Here is a 20,143-nt window from a genome sequence, read left to right on the forward strand (position 1 = left end):
CACCGGTGAACTTGCTGACTCCTGTTGCCAACCTGAAATTGGGAGGAATCACTGCGGCTCTGATAGCTCTGCTGAAACATTCCGGACCAGAAACGTGCACTCGACTGCTCGTGGGCGCATCTCTGTCGAGTCCACCTCGATGGGCTCTGTTCCGGTCGACCAAGCCTTGCACGATAATGGATCGCGCGTCGAAGCCTGGTTCTCTGGGGTCGACTGGAACTCTTCACCCCGCACTGAGCTGACGTCTGTCATCTTGCTGCCGAGGAGCGTAAGACCCACCCCTCGGAGGGGAAGTGGGCACTCGACGCCTATCATCTCGGTCGTGTCGGTCTCCATATTGGTCTCGCTGATTCTCGCGCCCTTCACGCCGCGGAGGCGATCTGGGACTGTGAGCCGACTGAACAGTATTCGCAGCGACGGATCGACTGTGAATTCTGTTGCGCAACTGCGACACGGCTGAATTCTGATCTCCTGCTACCCGGAGCAGATCCCTGATCTGCATCAAGCCTCTGCCAGCTTCCGACTGAGAGGGCTAGATGAACTCTGCTATACGGGTCGCAGCTGCTAAATTCTGGATTGGGGTTTGATATACCTGAGTCGACGGGAAGAGTTGACGTCGACTGGCGTCGGGAACTCGTTGCCGCGCGCGCTCGTCGAGTGCTCGCTGAAGATTCTCCACGCGAGCGCGTTCGACCAAATTGGCCAAACGTGCCTCCTCCAAGGCGCGAGCCTCGGGGGTTTCTCCTGCGATGGGAGTATGCAGGGCATCCATGTTCCTGCGGCGAAGTTCCTCTCTTTGTAGAGAGTCGAGTGGCTCGGGCTGGTACTCTTCGTGGTCTCGTGCGGGGTCGCCTCCGTCGCCTGCCCCACCATCACGGGCGAAGCCAGGGGGGCTGCGAGGCCCGTCGACCATCAAGATTTCCGCCGCTGGATCACTGCTATCGCATTCGGATGCAGTCTCTACGGAGCCAGTCGACAGATCGAACAGGCCGTAGAGAGATTCGTCGGGCTCGATTGCCGCAACTTGGGTGGTGGCCGTCTGGCGAGCCACCGCGTGTCTCACCCACCGCTGAAGCCTCGACCGACCCGAGCGCTTGCGCTGGCGGGAGACCGGGAGGGTGGTCGATAGGGGAGTCGACCGATATGGGGTCGACGGTTGCCGCAGCAGAACGCCGCGGACACATGCGCGAAAATGCGTCGCACCGCGGACGGGGAGCGCATCGACGTCGAGTGGAGCCTCCTGGAGCCAGGCGGAGTCGTCGGCGACGAAGGTGAGAGCACCGAGACGAATCTCTCGACCCTCGACCAAAACTCCAGCAGCTACCATGATGAAAGTACTCGGAAGAATCGCAACTTCTCCACAAAATCGCTAAAACACCGGCCCCACGGTGGGCGCCAACTGTCGTGCATCTAAGTCTGACAGTAGAGTGGGGGGTAGGTATGGAGAGGCAAGGTCCTAGTTATGGAGAGGTTGTAAGCACAAGAGATGTACGAGTTCAGGCCCTTCTCGGAGGAAGTAAAAGCCCTACGTCTCAGAGCCCGGAGGCGGTCGAGTGGATTATGTGTATATGGATTACAGGGTGCCGAACCCTTCTGCCTGTGGAGGGGGGTGGCTTATATAGAGTGCGCCAGGACCCCAGCCAACCCACGTAATGAAGGGTTTAAGGTACATTAAGTCCGGGGCGTTACTGGTAACGCCCCACATAAAGTGTCTTTACTATCATAAAGTCTACTTAATTACAGACCGTTGCAGTGCGGAGTGCCTCTTGACCTTCTGGTGGTCGAGTGAGTCTTCGTGGTCGAGTCCTTCAAGTCAGTCGAGTGAGTCCCTCGTAGGTCGACTGGAAGGTGATCTCTTCTAAGGGTGTCCTTGGGCAGGGTACTTAGATCAGGTCTGTGACCCTACCCTAGGTACATGACTCCATCATCTTGCCCATGAGGCACGGTTCGCAAGCACCAAGTGATTCATAATCAAGTGATTCCAAAAGCCCATCAGTATGGAGTTTCTTCATGCGCTTTACACCGATATGACCTAAACGGCAGTGCCACAAATAAGTTGCACTATCATTATCAACTCTACATCTTTAGGTTTCAACACTATGAATATGTGTATCACTACTATCGAGATTCAATAAAAATAGACCACTCTTCAAGGGTGCATGACCATAAAAGATATTACTCATATAAATAGAACAACCATTATTCTCTGACTTAAATGAATAACCGTCTCGCATCAAACAAGATCCAGATATAATGTTCATGCTCAATGCTGGCACCAAATAACAATTATTTAGGTCTAAAACTAATCCCGATGGTAGATGTATAGGTAGCGTGCCGACCGCGATCACATCGACTTTGGAACCATTTCCCACGCGCATCGTCACCTCGTCCTTAGCCAATCTTTGCTTAATCCGTAGTCCCTGTTTCGAGTTGCAAATATTAGCAACAGAACCAGTATCAAATACCCAGGTACTACTGCGAGCATTAGTAAGGTACACATCAATAACATGTATATCACATATACCTTTGTTCACTTTGCCATCCTTCTTATCCACCAAATACTTGGGGCAGTTCCGCTTCCAGTGTCCAGTCTGCTTGCAGTAGAAGCACTCAGTCTCAGGCTTAGGTCCAGACTTGGGTTTCTTCTCTTGAGCAGCAACTTGTTTGCCGTTCTTCTTGAAGTTCCCCTTCTTCTTCCCTTTGCCCTTTTTCTTGAAACTAGTGGTCTTGTTAACCATCAACACTTGATGCTCCTTCTTGATTTCTACCTCCGCAGCTTTTACCATTGCGAAGAGCTCGGGAATAGTCTTGTCCATCCCTTGCATATTATAGTTCATCACGAAGCTCTTGTAGCTTGGTGGCAGTGATTGAAGAATTATGTCAATGACACTATCATCAGGAAGATTAACTCCCAGTTGAATCAAGTGATTATTATACCCAGACATTTTGAGTATGTGTTCACTGACAGAACTATTCTCCTCCATCTTGCAGCTATAGAACTTATTGGAGACTTCATATCTCTCAATCCGGGCATTTGCTTGAAATATTAACTTCAACTCCTGGAACATCTCATATGCTCCATGACGTTCAAAACATCGTTGAAGACCCGGTTCTAAGCCGTAAAGCATGGCACACTGAACTATCGAGTAGTCATCAGCTTTGCTCTACCAGACGTTCTTAACGTCGCCAGTTGCATCAGCAGCAGGCCTGGCACCCAGCGGTGCTTCCAGGACGTAATTCTTCTGTGCAGCAATGAGGATAATCCTCAGATTACGGACCCAGTCCGTGTAATTGCTGCCATCATCTTTCAACTTTGCTTTCTCAAGGAACGCATTAAAATTCAACGGAACAACAGCACGAGCCATCTATCTACAACAAACATAGACAAGCAAAATACTATCAGGTACTAAGTTCATGATAAATTTAAGTTCAATTAATCATATTACTTAAGAACTCCCACTTAGATAGACATCCCTCTAATCCTCTAAGTGATTACGTGATCCATATCAACTACACCATGTCCGATCGTCACGTGAGATGGAGTAGTTTCAACAGTGAACATCAATATGTTGATCATATCTACTATATGATTCACGCTCGACCTTTCGGTCTCCGTGTTCCGAGGCCATATCTGTTATATGCTAGGCTCGTCAAGTTTAACCTGAGTATTCCGCGTGTGCAACTGTTTTGCACCCGTTGTATTTGAATGTAGAGCCTATCACACCCGATCATCACGGTGCATACTCAGGGAGAACACTTCTTGATAATTTAGTGAGAGATCATCTTAAAATGCTACCGTCAATCAAAGCAAGATAAGATGCATAAAGGATAAACATCACATGCAATCAATATAAGTGATATGATATGGCCATCATCATCTTGTGCTTGTGATCTCCATCTTCGAAGCACCGTCGTGATCACCATCATCACTGGCGCGACACCTTGATCTCCATCGTAGCATCGTTGTCGTTACGCCATCTATTGCTTCTACGACTATCGCTACCGCTTAGTGATAAAGTAAAGCAATTACAGTGCGTTTGCATTTTATACAATAAAGCGACAACCATATGGCTCCTGCCAGTTGCCGATAACTTCGGTTACAAAACATGAGCATCTCATACAATAAAATATAGCATCACGTCTTGACCATATCACATCATAACATGCCCTGCAAAAACAAGTTAGACGTCCTCTACTTTGTTGTTGAAAATTTTACGTGGCTGCTACGGGCTTAGCAAGAACCGTTCTTACCTACGCATCAAAACCACAACGATAGTTAGTCAAGTTAATGCTGTTTTAACCTTCGCAAGGACCGGGCGTAGCCACACTCGGTTCAGCTAAAGTGAGAGAGACAGACACCCGCCAGTCACCTTTAAGCACGAGTGCTCGTAACGGTGAAACCAGTCTCGCGTAAGTGTACGCGTAATGTCGGTCCGGGCCGCTTCATCTCACAATACCGCTGAGCCAAAGTATGACATGCTGGTAAGCAGTATGACTTGTATCGCCCACAACTCACTTGTGTTCTACTCGTGCATCTGACATCTACGCATAAAACCTGGCTCGGATGCCACTGTTGGGGAACGTAGTAATTTCAAAAAAATTCCTACGCACACGCAAGATCATGGTGATGCATAACAACGAGAGGGAAGAGTAATATCCACGTACCCTCGTAGACCGTAAGCGGAAGCGTTATGACAACGCGTTTGATGTAGTCGTACGTCTTCACGATCCGACCGATCCAAGTACCGAACGTACGGCACCTCCGAGTTCAGCACACGTTCAGCTCGATGACGATCCCCGGACTCCGATCCAGCAAAGTGTCGGGGATGAGTTCCATCAGCACGACGGCGTGGTGACGATGATGATGTTCTACCGGCGCAGGGCTTCGCTTAAAAATAGTTGACAACTAATTTCTATTGACAGCTTATTTACATTCAAGCAAACATGTCTAGCGGTTGGTAGACAACACCTACTACTGTCCCAGGGCTGAACTAAACTACGAGGAGATAGGTCATTATGTTTCATGGCTTGAGGATCTTGATACTGTCAAGACAGGTTATTTTCCTGCACTTCGAGATATTAGTACTCAAAACGTGCGACCACTAGTGTGCGTATTGAACTATGGTCACATCTATTTAGGAAAGATGATAAGATTTTTAATTACTATTTGTCTTCAGTGCATTTTTTGCATACACTATTTTTAAAGCTAAACTTCATTGCTAAGTATGTTACTACGATATTTTTCAACAGAGACTTCCGATGAACGTTGTGCCACATTGGACCGAGGCTAAAGGTCACATGAGAATGGTTTACGGCCAAGACATCCTACATTGCACATGAGTGCATTCAGAATTTCTCGAAGCGAGCAAGTCTTAATAGTCAAAGGCTGGAGCAAAACTATGAAAGATCGTAGAGAAGTATTAGGGGGCAGCAGTCAGAAGCGCAGCCCACAATTAGGAGACAGGTTCATCTGCATGCTCCAATAAGATGAAGCAGGAGTGTTACACATGTTCTATACTATTTTACCTGAGAGAGAGCAGCAGGAGTGATTAGCTAGCTAGAATGAGTTTGAAGATGATGATGTGCTACACTGTGACTAGCTATGATGATTAGACAATGTGGTAATGACCATGATGATTATTAGCTAGTGTTGATGGTCATTTTCCCTTGCTTGCAACTCCTATGATGAATTAGAGGGTATGTTGATGCTACTACTAATCATTATTGATGAAGCAGATGCATCTGAATTTCCATCCATGAATACTGCATTTGAATTTTACTTTTTTTAATTTCTAAGTAGTTAGCTGTAGCGCGGGGTGGAAATGCAGCGCTACTAGTACATACAATAGTAGTAGCGTGGGAGGAGAAAGCAACGCTACTAGCACTTAGAATATCTATAGCGCAGATTAGAAAATGCGCTACTGCTAAAATTTAGCTATAGCACCGTAGCAGTAGCGCGGGCACCCACGCTATCAACATGCAAAAAGTCCACGTTACTGGTAAGGTTTTTCCTAGCAGTGTGATGTCAATGAGAATCATTCCGTGGTCAAACTTTTATTGCGGATACAATACTTGATCGCATTTTATTTCAAAAAAGATTTAGAGTTTTTGATTTCTTTTGAATTTACTAAATTATTTGGCGCATACAGGGTGCGCGCGTACAAGGAGCACCAAGGTATTTATATCATAAAAAAGGCCCATATGGTAACTTATTTTCGTCATCTAAAAAATATCCTACAACTTCATACAAGGTGGTAAGAGCATCTCCAGCCGCGCCCCAGAACGGCCTCCCCAGGCGCTTTTTTCGCGCCGGCGCTGAAAAAATTGTCGCGCCCCCAGGAGCCCGATTCTTGCCGACCTGGGCCGAAATCAGTGCCGGTGGACCCAGGCCGAACCCGGCGCGCTGGGAGGCGCCCGGGGACGCCGGGGCGAGTGGTTTTGGCGCGAAGCAACCGCGGGCCCGCGTAGTCAGCGAGACGGGCACTTCGTCGCCCTCATCGCCTCGGTTCCCGCGGGAATCAATGCCAAGGCTGTCGCGTTGCCGCCGACGGTCAGCCTTGCCATTGATTCCTCACGAGCGGCGCGTCACGGGGTGGCGCGGCGTCGCCTCCCCTCCCGCCAGGCGTACATACGGGCGCGGCTATATAGCCGGCGCCGGCTATATAGCCGGCGCCCTCCCTCGTCTCCGCCCACACCAGCCCTCGCCTCCGCCCACACCAGCCCTCGCCGTCGAGCCCTTTCCCTCTGCCATGCACCGCCGCCGCCGAGTCCTCCCTCTTCCTCTCCCGTGCGCCTCCTCTGAGCCCTCCCTTCCCCAATGGCCGAACGATTCCACGACGACGAGGCGGCGGCCAACGGCTTCGGCTGCCGCTCCCTCCACGAACAAGAGTCGTGGCTCTTGTTCAAGGCCAACATCCCGGCGCCGTCGGACATGCGCGCCGGGCCATCGGGGTGGCGGCTTAGCAACAGGGGAGTGCCCGTTCCGCTGTTGCCCGATGCCGCGGCGCGGACCACCTACTTCGCCGACAAGGTCAAGCTCGCGCGCGCCTCCCTCACCGATGAGCAGCGCGCCCTCCTCCAGTACACTGCCGACAACCACTCGGCATGGGCGGCGTACTTCGAGCGCCGTCAAGAGCAGAGACTGGCGTCCACCAACGGGGCGCCGGTGGTGGGCGGCAGACAGAACAGTGAGGGCCGCCTCGTTTGGTGGGGCGTCCCTGGCCGCACGCTCAGCAGCGTGCTGGCTCACCTTGAGGGCGGGAACGAGCCGCCATTGACATACACTCCCCCGGCGGCCCCGGCCCCGGCCCGTCGCCGACGCGCCGGGCAATGGCTGCGCAGGAGGTTCATCTATTCGTCGTCTTCCTCCTCCTCGTCGCGATCTTCTTCCCACTCCTCCGGCTCTTCGGCGCTGCTCGGCGTCAAGACCGAGCCCGCGGCGGAGACGCCGCTCGGCCGGCGCACTCGCAGCGCCGGCATCGTCATCAACGAAGGCAGCCGACGCGCCTCCTCGTCGGCTCCTCCGCGGTTCGTCAAGCCGAAGACGGAGCCCGGGCTCGCAACGGTGAAAACGGAGCCGGGGCTCCCCGCCGTGAAGACGGAGCCCGGCGAGGTGGCGCTCGACGACGATGCGGCCCTGAAATGGGCGTGCGAGGACTTTCTCAGGATAGAGAGGGAGCGCCAGGTCGCCGCACTGCGGCGCTTCGAGCAGCGCCGCCGGGGACACGAAGAAGGAGGAGTCGTCTACCTCGACGACAGCGACGACGACGCGCTGCCGGCACCTGTCCGCCATGGCAACGCCGGGCAGGGGTGCAGACGGGACGGCCGCGTCAAGGAGGAGAAGGCCGCCGCCGACGACGACGGCGAGGACGGCGACGACGACGGCGACTACTCCGCGTTTAGCGATTTCTTTTTTAGTTATATTTCTTATGTAAACGCGACATGTAATATATGCCAAAGTTTGCCGAAATTTAGCCGTGTTTAACCGAACTTCGTCAAACGTTTTTTTTTTGAAAAATTAGACACGCCTGGGGGGCGGCCCTGGGGACGGCGACTGGGGGTAACTCGCCCCAGGCCGGTTTTTTGCGCCGGCTTGCCCCCAGGAGGCGGGCCAACGGCTGGAGATGCTCTAACGACGAAGCTGTTTATCATGTCAACTCCCTACAAGAGGTAGGTTTTTCTAAGACCATTAACTTCCTTAATTATTCCCACACAGATAAAAAACGTAATGACGAAAGGTCGCCACAGAAGGTTTCCCCTTGGTAGTGACATATAGGCTTGCACGAACGGAACCCCGTCAACCGGCCACCATATATACATGCCCGAGATCTCTCTATATAAACACGGATGCACGCCAGTCGGCTACAACCCGAAAGAGGTCGAGATTCGATCGAGAGCAGCGGCCATGAAAATGGATCAGAGGATGATCATCGTGTCGTCGATCATCGGTTCTCTAGGGGTGCTGAGTGCCATCCTGGGGTTCTCAGCCGAGGGCACGAAGCTCACTGTAAGCTAGCAGCACCCACTACTTCCATCTCCTTGCTTAGTGCTCTACATGTATGGGTGTGATTTGTTCAACGGTTGTTTAGAACTACAGATTTTGGATTCTTCTTTGTTGAAAAAGATCTTGGATTGTTGGTGTGTGTCTGTATGCGCGCGTTACATGCCCATGTGTTTGTTCTTCTTGCTCTCTGTTGATATATAATCTCGCAGGTTTGGACCGTGTACCGGTATCGAGGGGTGTGCCTGTACCCGCAGAACCCGGCGCTGGGGCTCGGGGTCTGCGCGGCCATCTTCCTCATCGTAGGCCAAATCATCTTCGCGGTCGTCGGCGGCTGCTGCGGCTGCTGCAAGTCCCGCGCCATCCCCTCCGAGACCAACCAGGTCATCGGCATCGTCTGCGCGCGTCTTCTCATGGTGAGTGATCCATCCGTCGTCAAACCAACAAGCGCTAGCTCGCGCGTGGGTGACGAACCAATGTCTGCTGACTAAAACGTGCATGCAGGATCGCGGCGGTGGTCGCCTTCGGGCTGCTGGTGGAAGGCGCCAAGTGGAACGACACTGGGACGCGGTACTCGTCAGGGTACGGTGGGTGCTACGTCCTTAAGGACGGCATCTTCGCCGGCGGCGCTGTGCTCACGCTCGTCGCCACTGCCCTCGGCCTTACCTCCTACATCATGCTCAGCACGCAGCCGGCCGCTACTGCCACCGCCACCGCCGCCGCGACGCCCCCGGCGGGCGGCGCCGGGATCGCGATGGGACAGCCGCAGTTTCCCCAGCCTTCTCCCGCGCCGAACGCGAAGCTCCCTCCTGTCCCTTCTCCGGCACAACAGTTGCCCCCTCTTCCTGCACACGCGCCGGGTCCGCAGATGCCCGCTGCTTCTCCTCCTCCAGCTCAGGGCCATGGACCGCACACGCCGACCGAGCAGGCCCTGCCTGAGCTGCCTCCCAAAGGACATGAAATGCTCGCACGCCCCGTCTGATCAACCGTGTACATCTCTCTACTGTTTTCTACCTGGTCATCAATGCTTGTTTACTGTTTTATGTTGCAGATGAAATTTCTTGTGTAATTTTGAGAGACTCACCAATGTGGAATGTGGCAATTAATGCTTTTCTTAGGATGTGTACAATGATTGTGGTTGTTCAATCAAGATTTTTGATTTTTGGCTGAAAAAAAATCAGATTTCCACTGAATTTCGGCCATCTTGGCCGGTGGTGAAAAAAATCCCTTTCGGCCAAATAATTTCGGCACGGTCAAATTCTGCTTAATTTTTTGTCGCATTTCAAATTTCAGCCAAATATTTGTCAAATTTCATTAAAAAATCAATTTTTGGTTTTGCAATTTCGTCATAGATTTTGCCAAAATTCGGCCATCTCGGCCAGGGGCGAAAAATGCAAACCAAAAATCAGACCTCTGGGTCCACCGAAGAAAGAAAATTGTACAGTGGTTGATAAGGAGCCTTTTTCTTATGCATTCCATATGTCATCCAGGAAGGCAATAGACCATGTTATATAACGAATTACTATATCTTAGTATTACACCTAGAATTTAATGCCACGAGATGCTAAAATAATGGACATCTAAACTAAAACTACAATACATGTGAATAAGAAAAGACAATGCATACAATGGAGGCAAATATCTTATCTTTCTTCATAGGAGACCATCTCTTAGCTAAGAAGAAGGAAATGCCTTTTTTCTTCTGTTTCTCTCCATTCCACCAATTATCCTACGTGGCATTGTTAATATAGCACTATGACACACACCATTAATCCTTTTGCGTTTTCAGTTTATATGCCGAGTCAAGTTGAAAGGGCTTCAAGTGCCGCAGTCTCAAAACAGAGTACTATTTTTCTTGTGCCTTGAACTTATGAAGAAGTGTCTCGATGACAATGCAATACTTCTCGTTCTTTCGAGGGGTATTCAACGACTTTTCAGACAGTCCATATATGTGGTGTCATCCATTAAACTTGTTGGGGCGTTTACACTTCAAGCTCACAAGTTGTGCACCAAAGGTTCTCAATCTTACAAAGATGTCCTTACACATTTCGAATACAATCCCTTAGTACATATTGCACAAAATGTGGTGACATATTCTATAGACCCTCTAGCATGGATTATGACGTCTTATTCCCACTTTACCCCTCCTTTTGTTTTCCTATTTTTATTCATCCATGTCTTCTTCGCCAGTGCGTCATGAGGGCAACGTGTAGGAGCAATACATGGTGTTGCTCGCCACTCACTTTGATGCAATGCTCTTCTAGCCCTTCCCAAACCCGCGGGTGGGGTCATGAGCTCATCACGATTGCGACATTGTGTTGTGTCCCATAGGAGAGGAGCATGTTGCTGGTGTGCAACAATTAAGGTGTAGACTTCGAGTTGTTGCCAACGTTGGTGCTGGATAGGTAGCATGGAGACGTGTACCTGGATAACATGTGGCTTCATGGGGCTACACAATGAAGAGCAGACACCAAAGGTAGCAGATGCAAGGCCGCCATCGACTAGCGGCACAATCGAGTAATCAACAGCAAGGCGCCACAAACTAGAGGTTCCGTGTCCTCTCGTCTGCCCAAATCTAAATTTCTTCTCCAAACTAGAAACTTAGATGTTGGCAAAATTAAGCATCATTTTTTAAAAAGAGCGGTATCTAAAAGCTTGATTTGTTCCAATTTCTTGAGTTTTCCATCAATTACTACCAACATCCCGTAGAGCACATATATCCCCTATGTGCAAGACATCGCAGGAGATTTTGTAGGGAAGTACTACAAGCCTTACTTATATTTCACACGATATGAGAGAAATAATATGGATAAGCCTTTAGCAACTGAGGTGTGCCACATCCTAAACGTCTCGTTGTTTTCATGCAATATATTGCCGTGATAGGCAATATATTATAATCTTTTGTACTGGAATATTAACATAGTGCCAGAAAGGCAATGTTTTCTGTCTTTGTGTCTAGAAACTTGTGAAGTTTGTAATGGAAAATACTCCGATTCAACATACATGTGAAGTTAGAGATCTACCAAAACACGGTCAAAGAGAAGGCCTATGGGCCCAATACGGGTGCCCCAGAAGGCTCCTCCTTGGGTCGCCTGGCTTGGTTGTGTGAGCCTCACAGTCACAGGGGTGTGGTCCTTCATCCCTAACGCTTATACATACCTCGCGAGTCCTGTCATTTTTATCATCCAAATTTTCCGCCACCGCAAGTTCATGATCCAAGGTGGAACTCATTTTCATATTTTGATCCGTCACTCTCCGGGGGGGGGGGGGGGGGGGGGGGGGGTGTCCGTTGTCTTCTTCTTCAAAATCGACCTCCACTGCTCCCATGATAACTTGTGAGTAGTTCATCGCGTGAATACAATGATCCCAAGAGGTTCCTACATGATATTGATCTTTATAATGATATTTTTTCAATGATTCTCATTCTTATGTGGTGAAATATTACTTTATGATCAGATTATACATGTTGCTTTTCAACAATTATGGATATATATTGTTCTCCGATTCATTAGTCTATTCATTGTCCGGTTTTAGATAAAAGATAAGTATGAGCGAGTGGTGTGCATTAGATGAAGTAAATCTCTACAAGTGATTTTTTTTTTCCGATGATAGTAAGAGAGAAAATGCTATAGTTGTTTTTGTCCCATTGAGGATATAATCATAGCTAACTCGTTATCCCGGTGATAAGTGCCGGTTGAAGGGAGTACATTATAAAAATATATTCATCTTGCTTAATGAAATGCTATGTTACACTAGTAGAAAACCCCCAGGCTAAAAAAATAATAATGCCTACACCAACGAAACTCATGGGATTCGAACTCACGAGCTTATGTATTCAATCGGGCAACGCTTACAACCCCACCTACAGAGCACAATTGATTTTTGATGGGATGCCTTCCTTTTGAACTAGCCTATGAAGGACCTTTAGTCCGGGTAGGTGTTATCAACTAGGACTAAAAGTAGACCCTTTAATCCAGGTTAGTATTATCAACTGGAACTAAAGGGTCAAGGCCTTTAGGACCATTAGTTTCGGCTAGCGTTACCAACCGGGACTAAAGATCTTCTACGCCCATGAAACTTAGAACCGGGACTAATGTGATGAATCAAAGGTCCTTTTTCTACTAATGTTATTACGTAACACTTTGAGATGCATGATGAATTTTGGCCTCTAGATAGAGTATTAGTTGTAGAGGTTTGCAGACGGATACCAATCTATCGATACATGACCTGGTCTTTATATGGCTAGCTTACCATAACAAGATTCTTGAACAAGTTGTTGTACATCCGATGCATTTGCCTCCTTTTCTAAGGGCATTGATGATAAAATGGATTACGCCAGAGCCGAAAAACTCCCCTGTTCGCCTGACCCGCAACCGCGAGGGGGGGGGGGGGGGCGAACCCTAGACTCCTCCGCCGCCAGCCTCCTCTTCCCCTCCTCCTCCCCTCGCTGCAGCCGGTGTGCACCGCCTAGCAAAGCCCGGTCGGCGTAGGCGGCGGCGGGGCCTCCTTCCTCCTCGGCGGCTCCCTGCAGTGCGGGATGCAGGCGCCTTCTGGGGACGCCGTGCTCGCGCAGGGTGCGGCGGCGCCGCCGCGGTCGGCCGTGCCAGCGACCGTGGAGGCGGCGGTGGCTGCATGACCTCTCCTGGTCGTGGAGCGGCGGGGGCTGCGAGCGGGAGGTGCGGGCTTCCAGGGTGCCAGCGAATCTGGCGGCGGCGGCTGTCTTGGCAAGGCAGGGCGCAGGAGGTGAGGGGCGTCCTGGGCGCGTCTTCGGTTCGGCGGCTGCGGCAAGCTCGGACGGTGGCGGGTTGGCGCGCCTCCGGCCAGATCCTCTCGGATCTGGTCCCTGGTGGCGGCGGGCGTCGCGGGGTGGTGGCGGAGGTCCAACAGGAGCTCTGCGTGTTGTGGCTTGCAGCGGTGTGGCTGCAACCACGCGGTCGGCCTGGTCTGCGCGCGGCGACGGTCGGACATGCTCTGGCTCCTGCTCGTGTGCGGTTGACCCGGGTGAGCTTTCCCTCTCTTCTCGGATTCCGGTACAGGATCGACTGGCAGGGGCGGCTCCATGGTGCGGCGTTGTTGCGTGTGAGGGTTTGCCAGCGGTGGCAGGGGACTCCGGAATGGGGGCAGGGTGCCCCTCCGTTGCATCTGGTGGCTACATTGTGTGGCTGTCGGAGTTCCCCTGGCCCAGTCTGGCCACCGCGGCCACCAACCTTGCCAAGGTGTGCTCTTTGGGGTGGAAGGGGTCTTCTGCTCCATTCTGGTTGGTCGCGTCGGTATGGTGTATCCTTGGACGAGAGGTGGGCTCGGATCTGGGGGGGCGGCCCTTTGGTGGGAGATGGGGTGCTTGTGGGCGGAGCACGCGGCTCAGGCGCTGCCCGATCACCATGGTCATGCGGGCAGCATGGTGGTCGGGGAGTGTTGTTGAATGGAGGTGGTGCGGGTGACTATACCCCACTTTGGTGACAGGGAGTGTTGGCCGGGTGAAAACCCGCTCTGACTTGTCAGGCCGGCGGCGGCGACGTTCTGACGCCATTCCCTTCTTGAAGGCGTCGTCGCGGTATCTCTCTTGCCACCATGTGCTCTGGGGGAAACCCTATTCATTGAATGGGCGGTGGCGGCACTCCGGTGTCGTTCCCTTTCTGAAGGCGTCGCCTTGGAGCCCAGTGTTCATCATGCACGACATCTTCTCTTCGCGGTGGCTCATCCACGGTTGAGGGCCCGACGACTTCATAGCAGTGCTTAGTGTTTCATCTGTTGTTTGTTTGGAGTTGTTTAGGGTGGTGTTGCTGTTGTCGGCGTGCTTGTATCCAACCTTGGGTGGGTGTGTTGTGGTTGTGTGTTTGTATCGGCTTGTTCGGTGATGGTGCTTTATATATAAAGCGGGGGAAACCCTTTTTCATATGAAATGGATTACTCAATCGTGGGAGAATTACACGGCAAATGGGCAGAACCGGGTGATGGTGGTCGCTGCAAAAGTCTCCCCTTTCCGAGTGACATAGGCTTGCACAAGACGAACTACGTCAGGTGGCTGCCATATGAGTTCTAGCAAAACTGTATGAGGGAGTACCTAAAAGAAAAAAAATATACTTTTCATCCCTTAACTCTTGGTGAAGTCTAGATTTGATCTCTCAACTTCAAAATCGGACAACTTGCACCCCCCAACTACCGAAATCGGACAAGGTTCGTCTCTGGACTCGGTTTTAACCCGTTTTGGTGTTGAGTCATCCTGGTTTTGACCGGTGCTCACTCATATTTCTGTATTTTTTTATATCCGTGAACTTTTTGAAATTCACATACACTTTTCAACTCCTCGTAGTTTTTTCAAGGTCGCGTATTTTTTTTTCAAAAATAAACATTCTTTTTCAAATCAGCGAACTATTCTGAAATTCGCTTACTTTTTTCAAATCCATGATTTTTTAACATTCACGCACTTTTTCCAAATCCCCGTATTTTTCCCAAGTTTGTGTAATTTTATCAAATCCAAATATTTTCCAAAAGCCATGAACTGTTTTTGAAATTCACATAATTATTTCAAATCCACATGCTTTTCAAAGTCCGCATTTTTTTAAAATCCGTGTTCCTTTTATAATCCACGAACTTTGTTTGAAATTCACGTACTTGTTTCAAGTTGAAATTATTTTTGAAATCCACATATGTTTGCGTAAAAGAAGTCCATATCTGTGTACTTTTTTCAAGTTTGCATCAAATTTTGAAATTCATTAACTCTTTCAAGAAAATATACTTGAATATGAAAAGGTACATCAATTTTTAAAAAATTAAATGAACTTAAAAAAACTAAATGAACTTTAAAAAAATACGCATATTTGAAAAAGTACATGAACTTGGAAAAAGTACGCAGATTAAAAAAAATACACAAATTTTAAAATGGTTCACGTATTTGGAAAAGTAACCCAACTTGAAAACATTACGTGGACTTGGAAAAGGTAGGCAAATTTGAGTCGGAACGGTCAAAACCGGGATGGGATAGCATCAAAACCGGTCAAAACCGTGACCAGGGATGAATCTTGTCCGGTTTCGGAAGTTAAGGTGCAAGTTGTCCGGTTTTGAAATTGAGGGATCAAATTTAGACTCTGCCAAGAATTGAGGGACGAAAAGTATACTTTTCTCTACCTAAAACTCATCTAGAGGAGATATAATTTGGTCTCACTCACTTTGAAAACAAGAACAGATACAACCCACGTTAGCACACACGCATCTTATAGCATCACATCCAATGTCTATAAAAGGTGAATGAGACCAAATTATATCTCATCAAGATGAGTTGTAGCAAAACTGTATGATATATTGATACGGGGACGCCTCGGAAACGATCTTTCACGGTGCCAAAGAACTCACAAGGAGCACCAACAAACTCACTCGATACTTGTTTCAACAAACTTTGTTTCTCTCAAATGGCAAAAACAAGAGGAAACACTCTCAGATAAATTGCAATGGATAACTAGCTGGGTTTACAAAGATGCAACCCAAACCATGAAGTTTGTGAACCTATGAAGAATCACAAGAGGGAACCACAAGGATCCTATATGAATTGAAGACATGCCCTCCAATCCACACACACGAGCTAACACTCGACGATACTAGTGCTCACAGCACAACACAACCTCACCGGCTGTCTACAAACATAAACTCAGAAATCTCATCCCCCCTCACATGGAACAACTGGGGAGTATTTATACTAGAAGCACCCACTAGTTAGGTGTGAAAACAACTAAAAAAGAAGGGTAAAATTCGTGAGCCCCAAGCTGTAGCATGAGCAAACTTGTTGGGCCTCGCGCTGTAATAAATTCCTGGACAGCTTGCATGGAAACTTGCACAATTTTTGATTCAAGACCTCAAATGATGCACCGTTTTTTGAATGAAAGCTGACTTCTAAGACCATTTTTTCCAGCCTCTATAAAGTGCTAGAGTGTGACGCCCCCGATTCAACCGTACACTAATCATGCACGTAAACGTGTACGATCAAGATCAGGGACTCATGAGAAGATATCACAACACAACTCTAAAATATAAATAAGTCATACAAGCATCATAATACAAGACAGGGGCCTCGAGGGCTCGAATACAAGTGCTCGATCATAGACGAGTCAGCGGAAGCAACAATATCTGAGTACAGACATAAGTTAAACAAGTATGCCTTAAGAAGGCTAGCACAAACTGGGATACAGATCGAAAGAGGCGCAGGCCTCCTGCCTGGGATCCTCCTAAACTACTCCTGGTCGTCGTCAGCGGCCTGCACATAGTAGTACGCACCTCCAGAGTAGTAGTCGTCGTCGACGGTGGCGTCTAGATCCTGGGCTCCAACGTCTGGTTGCGGCATCCGAGAAGAAGAGGAAAACGAGGGAAAAGAGGGAGCAAAGCAACCATGAGTACTCATCCAAAGTACTCGCAAGCAAGGAGCTACACTACATATGCATGGGTATATGTGTAAGGAGGCAATATGAGTGGACTGAACTGCAGAATGCCAGAATAAGAGGGGGATAGCTAGTCCTATCGTAGACTACGCTTCTGGCAGCCTCCGTCTTGCAGCATGTAGAAGAGAGTAGATTGAAGTCCTCCAAGTAGCACCGCATAGCATAAACCTACCCGGCGATTCTCCCCTCGTCGCCCTGTGGAAAAGCGATCACCGGGTTGTTTGTGGAACTTGTTTGGGTGTGTTTTATTAAGTATCCGGTTCTAGTTGTCATAAGGTCAAGATACAACTCCGGGTCGTCCTTTTACCGAGGGACACGGCTATTCGAATAGATTAACTTCCCTGCAGGGGTGCACCACATAACCCAACACGCTCGATCCCATTTGGCCGGACACACTTTCCTGGGTCATGCCCGGTCTCGGAAGATCAACACGTCGCAGCCCCACCTAGGCACAACAGAGAGGTCAGCACGTTGGTCTAAATCCTATACGCGCAGGGGTCTGGGCCCATCGCCCATTGCACACCTGCACGTTGCGAGGGCGGCCGGAAGCAGACCTAGCAACCTACATTACAAAGGAAGTCGCGTTACGCGGTCCAATCTGGCGCGCGCCGCTCAGTCGCTGACGTCACGAAGGCTTCGGCTGATACCACGACGTCGAGTGCCCATATCTTTCTCGCGTAGTTGGTTAGTGCGTATAGGCTAGTGGCCAGACTTAGATCAAATACCAAGATCTCGTTAAGCGTGTTATTATGAAGCAATCGCGAACACCAACCAGGGCCAGGCCCACCTGTCTCCTAGGTGGTCTCAACCTGCCCTGTCGCTCCGCCACAAAGATCCACAGAGAGTGCCGTCGGGACAAAGGTCCTTTCAGCCCCCAATCCGTGAATCACTCGCGGGTACTCCTCGAGCCAACCCGACTTTAGTCACCATCTGAAGTATGTATATATGTATAGTATATACCCGTTGAAAGATCGAGGATGTCGCCTAGAGGGGGGGGGGTGAATAGGCGCTTTAAAATAATTACGGTTTAGGCTTGAACAAATGCGGAATAAACCTAGCGGTCAATTTGTCAAGCACAAAACCTACAACAACTAGGCTCACCTATGTGCACCAACAACTTATGCTAAGCAAGATAAGCAACTATGTGATAGCAAGATATATGACAAAGAACAATATGGCTATCACAAAGTCAAGTGCATAAGTAAAGGGGCTCGGGTAAGAGATAACCGAGGCACGCAGAGACGACGATGTATCCCGAAGTTCACACCCTTGCGGATGCTAATCTCCGTTTGGAGCGGTGTGGAGGCACAATGCTCCCCAAGAAGCCACTAGGGCCACCGTAATCTCCTCATGCCCTCGCATAATGCAAGATGCCGTGAATCCACTAAGGGACCCTTGAGGGCGGTCACCGAACCCGTACAAATGGAGACCCTTGGGGGCGGTCACCGAACCCGTACACTTTGGCAACCCTTGGGGGCGGTCACCGGAACCCGTCAAATTGCTCGGGGCGATCTCCACAACCTAATTGGAGACCCCGACGCTTGCCCGGAGCTTACACCACAATGATTGAGCTCCGAACACCACCAACCGACTAGGGCGCCCAAGCACCCAAGAGGAACAAGCTCAAGGGCACCAAGCACCCAAGAGTAATAAGCTTCTCAACTTGTAACTTCCACGTATCATCATGGAGAACTCAAACCGATGCACAAATGCAATGGCAAGGACACACGGAGTGCCCAAGTCCTTCTCTCCCAAATCCCACCAAAGCAACTAATGCTAGGGAGGAAAATGAGAGGAAGAACAAGAAGGAGAACACCAAGAACTACAAGATCTAGATCCAAGGGGTTCCCCTCACATAGAGGAGAAAGTGATTGGTGGAAACGTGGATCTAGATCTCCTCTCTCTTTTCCCTCAAAAACTAGCAAGAATCCATGGAGGGATTGAGAGATAGCAAGCTCGGAGAAGGTCAACAATGGGGGAAGAACACGAGCTCAAAGGATAAGGTTCATTGGGGAATAAGACCCCCTTTTATAGGAGGGGGAAAATCCAACCGTTACCCCACTGTACATCCCCGCACAGAGCGGTACTACCGCTAGGGAAGGGCGGTACTACCACTCCGGGCGGTACTACCGCTCAACCCAGCGGTACTGCCGCGCTGCCAGGGCGGTACTACCGCTAGGGAAGAGCGGTACTACCGCTTAGGGCGGTACTACCGCTCCTACTACCTCCCTTAGTTCCGCAAAACCCGACACAAAAAACTTCGTTCGAGAATCGAGGCGGAAGTAGCCCAGACACACAGCGGTACTACGGCCGAAAATCCCAAGCGGTACTACCGTTCGGAGAGCGGTACTACCGCTTGGAGCGGTACTACCGCTCTGAGAGCGGTACTACCGCTGGGGAGCTTCGGCGGTACTACCGCTGAGGGTCATGGTACTACCGCTGGCACCAACCTTAAGCCACAACCACGAAAACAAAGAATACTCCAAGGAAAACCAGAACTGCCATAACTTCTTCATATGAGCTCCGAATTGAGCAAACTCAACCTTGTTTGAAACAAGACAACGAGTAGCATCAAAACAAAGGAGTGACACCTCCAACAGAGAAGAGGCAGGGGAGGTATGCTTAGCAAACAAAGGAGTGACACCTCCAACAGAGAAGAACCGGTATACCCTCCAACACCGAAAACATCATAGAAGATGCATGTGAACTCCGTTTTCGATGAACTCGAGCTTATCATGAACATGACCAAAAGCTCCAAATCTCACAAGGAGAAGAACCAAACAAGAACCAATAAAGATGATGCAAGGATGCAATGGTTTGAGCTCTCTACAAACGATACGAGCAAGCAACTCATCGAGAGCCCCCCTTGATAGTACGGCAAACGATCCTATAACCCGGTCTCCCACAACTACCATGAGACCGGTAAAATAGAAAATCTATCAAGGGCAAACCTTTGCCTTGCACATGGTCCACTTGAGCTAGATGATGACGATCTTGACTCCCTCAAGTTGGACCACCTTTCTTGATTGCGTTGGCTCGATGAAGACTAGTAGATTGCTCCCCCATACTCCACTATGGGTGAGCCACTCTTCTGCACATCTTCACAAGTCCATTGTCGCCACAATGGACGGCAAGCTTCAAGCATATGATCTCTTCATGATGATCCTACTTGAACTTGCACACCGCAACCTAACCCCACAAAGAACTCTCACGA

At 49.6% G+C, this 20,143-nt stretch overlaps 1 pseudogene; it reads left to right on the plus strand.

Annotated features, from left to right (window-relative positions):
• The first annotated feature begins 6,817 nt into the window (after window positions 1–6,817).
• On the plus strand, window positions 6,818–9,482 carry LOC123079170 (uncharacterized; annotated as a pseudogene).
• Window positions 9,483–20,143: the final 10,661 nt, after the last annotated feature.

The sequence above is a fragment of the Triticum aestivum genome, chromosome 1B (assembly GCF_018294505.1).
Source record: "Triticum aestivum cultivar Chinese Spring chromosome 1B, IWGSC CS RefSeq v2.1, whole genome shotgun sequence".
Taxonomy (NCBI): domain Eukaryota; kingdom Viridiplantae; phylum Streptophyta; class Magnoliopsida; order Poales; family Poaceae; genus Triticum; species Triticum aestivum.